Source organism: Petaurus breviceps, unplaced genomic scaffold (genome assembly GCF_028583685.1).
Source record: "Petaurus breviceps papuanus isolate PSGF00001 unplaced genomic scaffold, PetGlider_PUasm1.0 183, whole genome shotgun sequence".
NCBI lineage: Eukaryota > Metazoa > Chordata > Mammalia > Diprotodontia > Petauridae > Petaurus > Petaurus breviceps.
Window position 1 is genome coordinate 19328623 of NW_027185791.1, and position 13380 is coordinate 19342002.

Consider the following 13380-nt stretch of genomic DNA (forward strand, 5'->3'; position numbering starts at 1 on the left):
GCTTAATTGCCTCTAGAAGAAGCTAAATGATTAGGCCAAAGTCACATAGGTTGTAACTGGTACAATCAGGATTTGGACTCGGGCCCTCTGACTCCAGACAGAACTCACTGTTTCCTGAAAAGTCGCTTATTCTTTCATCTTACCCTTGCTTCTTACTGGTGGAGGATAGCAGGACTCCAGGAGATAGCGTGAATGCATATCCAGGGGGGTGGCAATGCACTGAGTAGAATGATTTTCTGATTAGGAATCTGTGGACTTGTGCCATGACCCAGAGATGCACCCTCCTCCACAAACATAATTTTGTGTACAGACACCATCAGAAGAGGGTGGCAACCACATCATCGTGTGTTAGGACACAAGGATGAGTTGATTTGTTTGTGTTCTTATTTGATTCAGTCTGCTTGCTTCAACCCTTTATTACTTCAATTGCTACCTGGTGATGGAGCCAAGTTTTTCTTAAGCCTGACTGGAAGGAAGTAGCAGTATCTATTGCAGGAGTGAGCACCACCCAAAGACTCAGGGTTTCCACAGGGTTTAGGATGGTTCCAAAAAACCATTTCAGTACTGAATGGAAGTTGGGACTGCACCCACTGGCATGCCCACTGCCGGGCCCACTGCCGTGTCCACTGACATGCCCACTGCCATGCCCACATAGGTCTACGGCACAAAATTCGATGTTTATTTATATGACATCATTTCACTATTCCGTCCAAGCTGCAGGGACCATCCTTCAACATCCTCTTCACCACCAACTGACATTAACAGAGCACCCACACACGTGGCTGACTCTGTGCTTGGCCTTTTACAAATACAAAACAAAGAAGACACAGAGAATAGCCTCCTGGATTCATATTTTATGTTTGATTATGATAATGATAATGATGACAGGAAGTGTGATATAGTGTGTAAAGGAAGACAAGGCAACGAGCCTTTGTTAAGTGCTTCATGCTTTCAAACACTGTGCTAATCATTGGGAAGACAAATAGCAGCAAAAAGAAAGAATCCTTGCCCTAAGGGAGCTTAAAACTCACAAAAGGGAGCTGGAAGAGGGAGGGGAAAGTATTCAGGGGCGAAGTATAGAAGTCCAGAAAGGCACAAGGCACAGAGTCCTGGGCTTGGAGTCAGGGAGACTCATCTTCAGGAGTTCAAATCCAGCCACAGACATTTACTCTGTTCAACCCTGGGCAAGACACTTAACCTTGTCTGCCTCAGTTTCCTCATCTGTAAAAATGAGCTGGAGAAGGAAATGGCAAACTACTCCAGTACCAAGTACTACTTTGTCAAGAAAACCCCAAATGGGGTCATGAGGAGTTGGACAAGACTAAAAATAACAAAACAACAACAAAAATCAAAGCCCAGGAAGTCAGAAGCACAGAGAGAAAGTTAGTTAGGAGCTTGAAAGATTCACCTCTGCTACATGATGGTTGCCTGAATCTGAACAAATTGTTTAATGTCTCAGTGCTCCAGGCATCAATCACGTAGGCCACAGGCAGCTGGAAACAAATTAAAATGGAACTGGGAAATATTTAATAAATTTATAAATAAAAGTATAAAAATAAATAAGTTTAATAAATAAAAATATAATAGAACATAGGTAATGTTAATATGTAGTTTTCAAAGTCAATATGCATCCCCCTGGGTTTTTATGTACAGTTTAGTGGTTACCCATATCCATTGGAGTTTGATACTTCTGCTCTAGACAGACTATTGCGGGAGTGAGCACCACCCAAAGACTCAGGGTTCCACAGAGTTTAGGATGGTTCCAAAAACCATTTCAGTACTGAACGGAAGTTGGGAGTTCGCCCACTGCTATGCCCTCATAGGTCTATGGGACAAAATTAAACGTTTGTTTATGTGATTGCTTTATTAATTGGGGTGAGGGAAGAACCCTACCCATATGTACTGATAATCATTAAATGTCATATTTTTTACCAAAGTCTGAATTAATTAAACAGACTGCTTTGCCTTGCTCCTGCGTCAGCAACTCCAGAGACCAGGTAAAGTTGAAAGTGGGATTTCCCCTTATCTTGGGACATACTCCTTATAGGAGGAGAACAGAGACATCCTGAGATCATAGATTCCAAATGGACCCAACAGCTTCTTTGTTCTCTGAGTAAACTCAGAGAATATCTCTTCCCCCAGACAGGGCTAACTTAAGAGCATTCTTACTTCTGCCAAGGATAAGACTTTGAACCTAAGACACTATCTTGAATAAGAAGACCTTTTCCTATCTAAATATTTTGTGGGGCATGTATTATGTTTTGACATGTTAATGATAAAAAAAAAAAACACAGACATTCTAGGTAGTAAATCGACACTTTGTCAACTCACTTATCTTACTTAGTAAGAAAATTCCTTGTCATCATCAATTTGACCATGAATTGGGCTGGCTCTAAAATGTATTTAAGCTTTCTCATTCCTTTGTTCAGGTAGTTAGACTTGGCTTCTAACTCCTTGTATGAGTTCTTTAGTTTTAAGGGAATAAATACTATAACTGTATTACCACTTAGTCTGTTGTCTCCCTTAACCAAACTTTTTAAAGGTTAACAGTCTATATGTTTTGTATTTAAGTACTTTTATGTATAGATGCCCCCCCCCCCCATGGGATTCAAGATCTTTGAGGTCAGAGACTACTTCTTTTTCCTTGTTTCCTCAGTGCCTAGGACACGTAGTGTCTAACATAGTAAGCACTTACTACGTAAGTGGCTGAAAGAATAAATCATAGAAAAATTACCATGTGAAAGAGAATGATAAAATGATGAGACAAAACTTTTGTCATGCAGCAAAAGCAGTGTCAGAGGGAAAACTATATTTGTGAAAGATATGTTAAGAAGCTAGTGAGAGGATTAATGCAATTTAAAATACCAAAAAAGGGAAAATAAAACAAAAGAGGAAAGTCTTGAACATTACAGAAGAATAAAATTGTTTAAAAAGAAAAAGGAAACTTCAATTCTGATAAAAAGTTCAATTTTATGACCATTATTTACCTTTCTAAAAGAAATTAAACAACCAAAAAAAATCATGGAGAAGAGACTAACAAAGATCTATTTAAACTATAAGTCAATAGCTTAAAAGTGTGGTCTGTGAACCCCTGAGAGTCCCTTTCATTCAGGATGAGGTCAAAACTTTTTATAATTATAGGAAATTTACACCTATTAAACTGCTCCTCGTTTTTCCAACTATGTTTCTCTGAAGCAGATTTTTTTCAACTAGAATAACATATCACAACAGTGTGAATGCAGAAACAGATAGGAGAAATGAACAGTCTTCTATTAAGCCAGGCTTTAAAAAGATTCGAAAAGAATTATCTTAAAACTTATCGGTCTTAATTTATACCATAGTAAATATTGATAAATACAATCCACAGAAACAACAGTTCCTTGGGGTCCTCAATGTTTTTAATAGTATAAGATATCTGAGTATAACTATATTCTTTATAAAAAGTATAAAGGTCCTGAGACCAAATCAATTATGTCCAGACAAGTAAAATACAGGATGAACTAGAGATAATCAAGAGAAAGAAGGCACTAGATTTAAGGGGCATCTGGAAGGATTTCCTGTAGAAAGTAGGATTTTTAATTGGGACTTCGAGGAAACCAGGGAGCGTAATAAGAGGAGTGAGCTCTAGAAATGGGGGGCTGTAAGTAAAAAGCCTGGGAGTCAGCATATGGTGTGTCATTTGTGAGGAAAAGCAAGAAGACCAGTGTCCCTGGCTCCAAGAGTAATCAGTGGTAAAGATAGTAGGGTGTAAGGTGTAAGAAGACTAGAAAGATTGGGGGAGATGGGTAAAGGAGGGAGGACAGGATATGAAAATCAATAATGCCCTTAACGTTCCAATATGTGCCCAGGTGGGGCAGGGAGTAGGGACAGGGGTAGGGGGTAAAGGGAATGCTACTTTTCCTCTGTCCCCATTTGCTGTTAAGTCATTTCACTTGTGTTTGACTTCATGCTCCCATTTGGGGTTTTCTTGGCAAAGATGATGTAGTGGTTTGCCATTCCCTTCTCCAGTTCATTTTACAGATAAGGAAAGTGGGGCAGAGTTTAGTGACTTGCCCAGGACCACACAGCTCTGTGAGGCTGGATTTGAACTGAGCTCTGTCCTGACTCCAGGCCCATGCTATAGACACTGTGCCACCACAGCTCTCCCTATCCCCCTGCCTTGCCTCATGATGTTCATTGACCCTAGAGGCATCATGGCCCCACCCCACCCTTGCAGACCAGGATCTCATTTCAAGGTGAACTCTATCCCACGCCAATCCCAGAGTCTAGCCTCATTGTATCAATGGTCAAATTGTCCTCTGACCCCCACCCACTGACCCTCTGCCTTCACTGTTTTAGCTCCACAAAAAACATTCCTAGTTATGGCCCTGCTTTCTTTCCTCTCTCTTTGTGCCCCTGCCCTGTGTAATTTTGGCCCCATAGATGTGATTAGTGTAGCAGTCATAGGTTTTATTTAGGATTTTGAAAGAAGCAATAGCCACGTGATCACATTTGGCTATCTGTAGTATGCATACTGGATTAGCACCTCCTACAGATTAAAAGGTCAATACAAACCCTTATCAAAACTCGTCAAGCGATAGCCAAGCCTGTGGCTTGTGCAGAAGTTGTGTAATTCAGATACTGATGTGGTCCAGGTTTTTACAGGCTTATCTTCTGTGTATGACAATGACTATAACAATGCAAAAGAAAACAGCATCGGGTGGAAGGTGGCGAAATTTCTGATTAATTACCATGACCAATCTCTGCCCACCAGCAAGATTGATGGGGTAACACACCTCCCACCTCTCAGTGGAGATGAGGAATATAGTGTATACTGTCAGACATACTTAACTGCTTTAATTTTTGATACAAGGGAAGGGAGTTAAGAAGGGAAAGTGGGTGCTTCCTGAGAGCAAACAACCTCAATAAAACTTTAAAAAATGATTTAAATTCAATTTTATTTTATTTTGAGATCCAAATTCTCTCCCTCCCTCCTCCTGGACCCCACCCAAGAGAAGGCAAGAAATACAATACCTATTATACTTATGAAGTTATGCAAAAGATATTTCCACATCAGCCATGTTCCAGGAGAAAAAAAAATATTTGAGTCCATCAGTCCTCTCTCTGGAGATGGATAGCATTTTCATCATGAGTCCTTTTGGAATTGAGTGGATCATTGGATTGAGCAGAGTTACAAAGTCTTTCACAGCTGATTATCTTTTCAATAAAACTTTTAAAATAAAATTTCTATTTATGTTTCCAAGATAACATTTATATTCCTCCAATTTCATAATGAACATTTCAATTTTCCAAGGGAATCATGAAACCTATAATCATGTTCACCTGATGATGTAAATACAGAATTTACACTAGGGACAAGGAAGAATAATAGTGGGGTACAATGGGGGCGGAGAAGTGTGAAAGCTATGAATAGCCCAATGTAGTGGCGGTGATCAGGGGACCCTTAATCAATTTGATGAGTCTCCCCATCAGTTGGATGAGATGGTTAGTCCTGAAAATTTTCTTGAAGGGCACCTCCCACAGATGGAAAAGGAGTGATGCCAGTTACTGCTTTGGTTTGAATTGTTTTTAACCAGCTCTCCTGTGTGACCTCCTTATTTTCTCTCTGACTGAGCAGAAAGAATGGAAGTCTTGATTGGTCAGAATTTTTTGAGGATCAGCTTTCAACGTTTATATCTGTCTTGTCCATGCCAGTTCATTTAATTAAACGTTAAAAATTCATTTGTCTCCTTTCTTGTCCAACCCAAAAGAACAGCAGAATTAGAAAGAATATGTCATGTAATATATATAATATAATATAATATATGTACATATATATTTATCTTCTACAATCCACTCACCACTTATTTGATAAAATTACTCTGCTGTTTTTAAAATTTCTTTCTAAAAAATGAATGCACATTTTTCTGCACTTTCCTCCTTCCCTTCCTTAATTGGGAAACTAAGAACCATAAACAAAACATCTGTGTTTATTGGGGGACGACTCTCGTTCTTGCGCTTGAATTACTTTCTTATATATCCTGGAAATGACGCTCCTTTGTCTGCAGAGATTCGTTTTCCACTTGACTGTTTCTCTTCTTATTTCCATTCCCATCTTCTCCAACAGATCACCCTCCCCCCCATCACCTCCACTCTATCATTTAGGTTCAGTCTCTACCTCTCTGCTTACTCTCTTCCCACTTCCTGAAGATGTGTTCATGTCTCCACCAACCTCCAAAAACCCTTCCTTGAGCATTCTGTCCCCACTGCTGTCTTATAGCTCTTCTGCCCTTTGTAGCTAAACTCCTTGAAAAGGCAGTCTATGAGAGGGGCCTTTCAGATATCTCAAATTGTTCAATAGACATCTTAAGCTGAACATAACCAAAACCAAATTATTATCTTTCTCCCAACTTCCAGAACTATTACTGTCCAGGATGACACCATCCTCCCAGTCCCTTCAGCTCACAATCTAAGCGTTATCCTTGACTCCTCACTGCCTCTCAACAAACCCCCTACACTGCCCCCCCCAATCTGTTACCAAAACCTGCAGATCTCATCTTTGCAACATCTCTCCCATATGTCCTCTTCCCTCCTCTGACCGTGCCACCACTCTGATTCAGGCCCTCATCATCTCACACCTGGATTATTGCACCCCCCCTATCCAATAATCTCCAGTGGTTCTCAATTGTCTCCAGGATCAAATAGAAAATCCTCTCTGGGCTACAGGCATTTTCTCTGACTTTCCCCTATGCCTGGAATGCTCTCCCTCTTCTTATCCACTTAATGGCTTCCCAACCTTCCTTTCCATCTCAGCTGAAGTCCCATCTTCCACAGGAAGACTTTCCCAAAGCCCCTTAATTCTAGTATCTTCCCTCTATTATTTCTTATTGTTATATAGTTTGTCTTTGTAGTCTCCCCCCTTCAACTAGGAGCTCCCTGAGGGTAAGGACTGTCTTTAGCCTCTTTTTTCATCCCCACCCCTGAGACAAAGCTTAGCATAAAGTAGGTGCTTAATAAATGTTTATTGACTGACTAATATTAACCACATTGGTTTTGTTTATCCCACTGTTACTTTTCTTGGCAGGGCAATTGGGGTTAAGTGACTTGCCCAAAGTCACAGGGCTAATAAGTGTTAAGTGTCTGAGGTTGGATTAGAACTCAGGACCTCCTGACTCCAGGGCTGGTGCTCTATTCACTGAGCCACCACTACCACCACTGTTCCTTTTCAAGGGAAAACTTTTAAAAATAGTTTTCAAGTAGAGTGAATTGCAGAAAGTTAAGAAGATAGTGACAGTAAATGAAAGCACCAAGTAAGTTTGACCTAGAGGTAGAGGAGACACACAGGAAGATAGTTTGAGGGGATGATGCGGTCCCCCGAGAGGAGGCTTTTGTTTAGTTGTTTCAGTCCCAAACTGGTCACAGGACTGAGGAGTGGGGGAGACTTAGCAAAGACACTAGAGTAGTTCATCATTTCCTTCTCCAGCTCATTTTGCAGATGAGAAAACTGAGGTAAAGGGGCTCAAGTGACTTGGACTTAAGGGTCTGAGGTCAAATTCGAACTCAGGAAGGTGAGTTTTTCTGACTCCAGAACCAGCACTCTATCTACTGTACCACCTAGCTGCCCTAAGGGAGCAAGTGAGACCTAAGTATGCATTAAGCAAAAGGGCAGAATCAATAGACTGGGAGAGGCTAAAGATTAAAAAGAACTGAGGATGATTGTGGAGAAAATCTGCTGCAGACAGGAAGAAATGGGATTCCAGGGTACACACAGTAGAGTTGGCTTGGGAAAGGAGAGGGACCTTCTCTTTATCAAAAGGAGAAGATAGTCAGGGATGATGTCATGGGGTGAGAGAGGAGAAGAGAAGAGAAGAGGGTACTCCTAGCAATGGTATCGATTTTCTCCATAAAGTATGAGGTGAGGCCTTCATCCTGGAGGGTAAGGACAGAGGGTGTTGTCTTTTTTTTCTTTCTTTACAACACATACTTTTCCATTTAATTGCATTATTTTCATTTTCTCTGTCACTTCCCTAAGTCTGGACAATCAACAAAACAACAGATCAAGTCCTGACTTGTACCATTTGTTGTTTTCTCTTTTTTGGTCTTTTTTGGTCATTTTAAAAATAATTTTATTTGTTTTTAGTTTTCAATATTCACTTCCATAAGATTTCGAGTTCCAGATTTTCTCCCACTGCCTCCACTAACCCCACCACAAGACAGCATACAATTTGATATAGGCTCTACATATACATTCAAACTGTGTGGGGTATGGGAACCCCAAAAATCACCTACCTCCAAGAACAGGAAGTTTTAGTCAGTTCTCCCGAGAAGAGGGCATCCCTTCCACTAGCACAAACCAGTGGAATGAAGCCAGAGCAAGGATTTATATCTTAACTCAATCAAGACATCTCCCACCGCTGTCCTTTCTTCCATTGGCTGGGAGGTGGGATTACAATCTGAACGTGAAATCTCCTCCAATGATGAGGAACAAAGAAGCCCGCCACTATAGCTCAGTGGTTGGGAGGCAAGCTTACAGTCTGGGCTCAAAAAAGAACAAAGAACAAGGAAATAGGGCATAGCCAATGCAATTGTTCCTATCCTCATTTGGCAAATGCCAAAGTGGAGGAATGATCAGTGGGAAAGAGGAAACAAAACAAAAAAAGAAAAACAGAGCAAGTAGTTTCCTTCAATCTGCATTCAGACTCTGCAGCTCTTTCTCTGAATGTGGATATCTCTTTCCATCATAAGTCTTTTGGAGTTGTCTTAAACCTTACATTGCTGAGAGGAGCCCCGTCTATCAAAGTCAGTCATCACACCTACGTCGTGTCTGTAATTGTGTACAGATTTCTCCTGGTTCTGGTCTTTTCACTCAGCATCAGTTTATATAAGTCTCTCCAGTTTATTATGAAGTCTGTCTACTCATTTCTAATATATATAGCACAATAGTATTCCATTACATTCATATACCACAACTTGTTCAGCCATTCCCCAATTGATGGGCATCCCCTTGATTTCCAATTCTTTGCCACCACAGAAAGAGCTGCTATAAATATTTTTGTATATACAGGTCCTCCTCCCACTTCTCCGATCTCTTTGGGATACAGCCCTAAAAGTGGTATTGCTGGATCAAAGGATAATTTATTTATAGCCCTTTGGGTATAGTTCCAGATTGCTCTCCAGAATGGTTGGATCAGGTCACAACTCCACCAATAGTGCATTAGTGTTCCAATTTTTCCGCATGCTCTCTAGCATTTCCTCTTTTGTCATCTTAGCCAATCTGGCCAGTGAGATGTGGTATCTCAGAGTTCTTTTGATTTGCATTTCTCTATTCAATAGTAATTTAGAGCATTTTTATATGCTTATAGATATCTTTAATTTCATCTTCTGAGAACTGCCTGTTCATATCCTTTGACCATTTATCAATTGGGGAGTGGCTCGTATTCTTGTAGATTTGACTCAATTCTTTGTATATTTTAGAAATGAGGCCTTTATCAGAGACACTGATTGTAAAAATTCTTTCCCAATTTTCCACTTCCCTCTTAATCTTGGTTACATTGGCTTTATTTGTACAGAAACTTTCCAATTTAATGTAGTCAAAATTATCCATTTTGCATTTTATAATGCTCTCTAACTCTTGTTTCATCATAAAATCTTCCCCTCTCCATAGATCTGACAGAAACTATCCCTTGCTCTCCCAGATTGCTTACAGTATCAGCCTTTATACCTAGATCATGCACCCATTTAGACTTAATTTTGGTATACAATGTTAGGTATTGGTCTATGCACAATTTCTGCAATACAATGTTCCAATTTTCCCAGCAGTTTTTGTCAAATAGTGCATTCTTATCCCAAAATTTTGGTTCTTTGAGTTTATCAAACAGTACATTGCTATAGTCTGCTATACTATAGTCTGCTGAGTCTCATGTGCCCAATCTAGTCCATTGATCCACTACTCTATTCCTTAGCCAGTACCAAGTAGTTTTGATGACCGCTGCTTTATAGTACAGATTAAAATCTGGTATGACTAGGCTACCTTCCCTGCCATTTCTTTTCATTAGTTCCCTTGATATTCTGGACTTTTTCTTCCAAATGAATTTTGCTACTATTTTTTCTAGTTCTGTGAAGTAATTTTTTCATAAATTGATTGGTAAGGCACTAAATATGTAATTTAGTTTAGGTAAAATTGTCATTTTTATTATATTAGCTCGACTCAGCCATGAGCAACTGATGTTTTTCCACTTAGTTTTTATTTGTGTGACTTTATTTGTGTGAAAAGTATTTTCTAATTGTGTTCATATAGGTCCTGGGTTTGTTTTGGCAGGTAGGTTCCCAAATATTTTATGATGTCTAGAGTAACTTTAAATTGAATTTCTCTTTCTATCTCTTGCTGTTGGATTGCATTAGAGATATACAGGAATGCCAAGGACTTATGTGGGTTTATTTAAATCCTGCAATTTTGCCAAATTTATTTATTATCTCAAGTAGATTTTTATTGATTCTGTAGGATTTTCTAAGTATATCATCATATCATCTGCAAAGAGTGATAGCTTAGTCTCTTCTTTGCCTAATTTGATTCCTTCAGTTTCTTTTTCTTCTCTTATTGCTACTGCTAACATTTCTAGTACCAGATTGAATAAGAGTGGTGATAGTGGACATACTTGTTTCACCCTGATCTTATTGGAAATGCTTCTGCTTATCCCCATTACATATAATACTTGCTGATGGTTTTAGATAGATATTACTTATTATTTAAGGAAGACTCCATTTATTCCTAAACTTTCTACTGTTTTTTAATAGAAATGGGTGTTGTATTTTGTCAAAAGCCTTTTCTGAATCTATTGAGATATGATTTCTGTTGGTTTTGTTGTTGATGTGAACAATTATACTGGTAGTTTTCCTAATATTGAACCACACATGCCTTACTGGAATAAATCGTACCTGATCAAAGTGTACTTTTCTCATGATAAGTTACTGTAGTCTTTTTGCTAATATTTTGTTTAGAAATTTTTTATCTATACTCATGAGGGAAATTGATCTATAATTTCTCTCTTTGTTTTGTTTCTTCCTGATTTAGGTATCAGTGCCATATTTGTGTCATAAAAAGGAATTTCTTAGAACTCCTTCTTCTCCAATTTTCCCAAATTGTTTGTAAAGTATTGGAATCAATGGTTCTTTAAATGTTTAGCAGAATTTACTAGTAAATTTGTCTGGCCCTGCAAATTTTTTCCTAGGGATTTCATTGATGGCTTGCCCAATTTCTTTTTCTGAGATGGGGTTATTTAAGTAGTTTACTTCCTCTTCAATTAATCTGGGCAATTTATGTTTTTTGTAAATATTCATCCATTTCACTAAGATTGCCAAATTTATGGGCATACAATTGGGCAAAATAATTCCTAATTATTGTTTCAACTTCCTCTTCATTGGAGGTAGATTCATTCTTTTCATTTTTGATACTCATAATTTGGTTTTTCTCTTTTTTTTATCATATTGACTAAAAGTCTATGCATTTTATTGTTTTTTTTTCATAAAACCAACTCAGTTTTATTTATTAATTCAATAGTTTTCTTAAATTCAATTTTATTAATATCTCCTTTGATTTTCATTATTTATAATTTAGTATTTAATTGGGGATTTTCAATTTGTTCTTTTACTTGCTTTTTCAGTTGCATGCCCAATTTATTGACCTCCATTTTCTCTATTTTATTTATGAATGCATTCAGGGATATAAAACTTCCCCTGAGAACTGGTTTTGCTGCATCCCACAAGTTTTGGTATGTTTTCTCATTGTTGTCATTCTCTTGAATGAAGTTACTGATTGTTTCTAAAATTTCTTGTTTGACCCACTCATTCTTTAGAATTAAGTTATTTAGTTTCCAATTAGTTTTTAGTATATCCTTCCATGGCCCTTTATTACATATGACTTTTATTGCATCATGATCTGAGAAGGATGTATTTAATATTTCTGCTTTTCTACACTGAATTATGAGGTTTTTCTGCCCTAGTACATGGTCAATTTTTGTGTATGTGCTATATACCACTGAGAAGAAGGTATATTCCTTTTTATCCCCATTCAATTTTCTCCAGAGGTCTACCATATCTATCTTCTCTAAGATTCTATTTACTTCCTTAATTTCTTTCTTGTTTATTTTGAGTTTAGATTTATCAAGTTCAGAGAGGGGGAGATTGAGGTCCCCCACTAGTATAATTTTGCTGTCTATTTCTTCCTCTAACTCCCTTAACTTCTCTAGGAATTTGGATGCTGTACCACTTGGTGCATAAATGTTTAGTAATGATATTGCTTCATTTTCAATTGTGCCTTTTAGCAGGATATAGTTTCCTTTGTTATCTCATTTAATTAGATCTATTTTTGTTTTTGCTTTGTCTAAGATAAGGATTGCTGCCCCTGCTTTTTTTCACTTTAGCTGAGGCAAAATATATTTTGCTCTAGCCTTTTACCTTTACCCTGTGTGTATCCTCCTGTTTCAAATGTGTTTCTGGTAAGCAGTATATCATAGGATTATGGTTTTAATCCATTCTGCTATCCACCTCTGTTTTATGGGAGAGTTCATCCAATTCACACTCACAGTTATTATTACTATCTATGTCTTTCCCTCCACCCTATTCCCTCCCCTGTTTGTGCTTTTATTGTTCCCCTTCTCCCTTCCCCTCCTTAAGAGTTTTCCTTTTCACTGCTGCCTCCCTCCTTATTCCTTCCTTATCAGCCCCATTCCCTTTTCCTGCCATTCCCTCTTACTACTTCTTCCCTCCCTTCTAACCACTCCCTCCTTTTTTAAGTCCTTTCCTCCTCTTACTGGTATGATAGATTTTAATACTTACATTATTTCTTCCTTGAACTAAGATTGATGAGAATAGATTTCATGCAATGCTCCTCTCTCTCCCCTCTTTCCCTCTATTATGATAGGTTTTATGTCTCTTCTCAATAGTCCTATACTTAACTGATTATATTATTCCCTCCTTACACCAGAACCAATAAGAGCAAAGCTCATATAAAGTTCATCTCCCTCCCTTCTTTCCCTCTACTATAATATGTAGTCATGCCCCTTTGTGTGGCATAATTTATCCTTTTCTGCTTTGTTCTCTCCTCTTCTTCCATTGTGGTCCCTTTGCACCCCTTAATAAGATTTTTTATCATCATTTTGTTTAATTTATACCTACACCCTCTATTTATCTATAACTCTTTTAAATGTCGCTATATAATTCTCAATATTAACAGGTATCAGCTTCTCATATAGGTATATAAACAGTTTGCTCTTATTAACCAACAAGTTATGTGTGTGTGTTTGTGTGTGTGTGTGTGTGTGTGTGTGCATTTTCCCCCTATTTACCTTTCTATGTCTATCTTGGGTCTTGTAATTGGAGATTGAATTTTCCATTGAGCTCTGG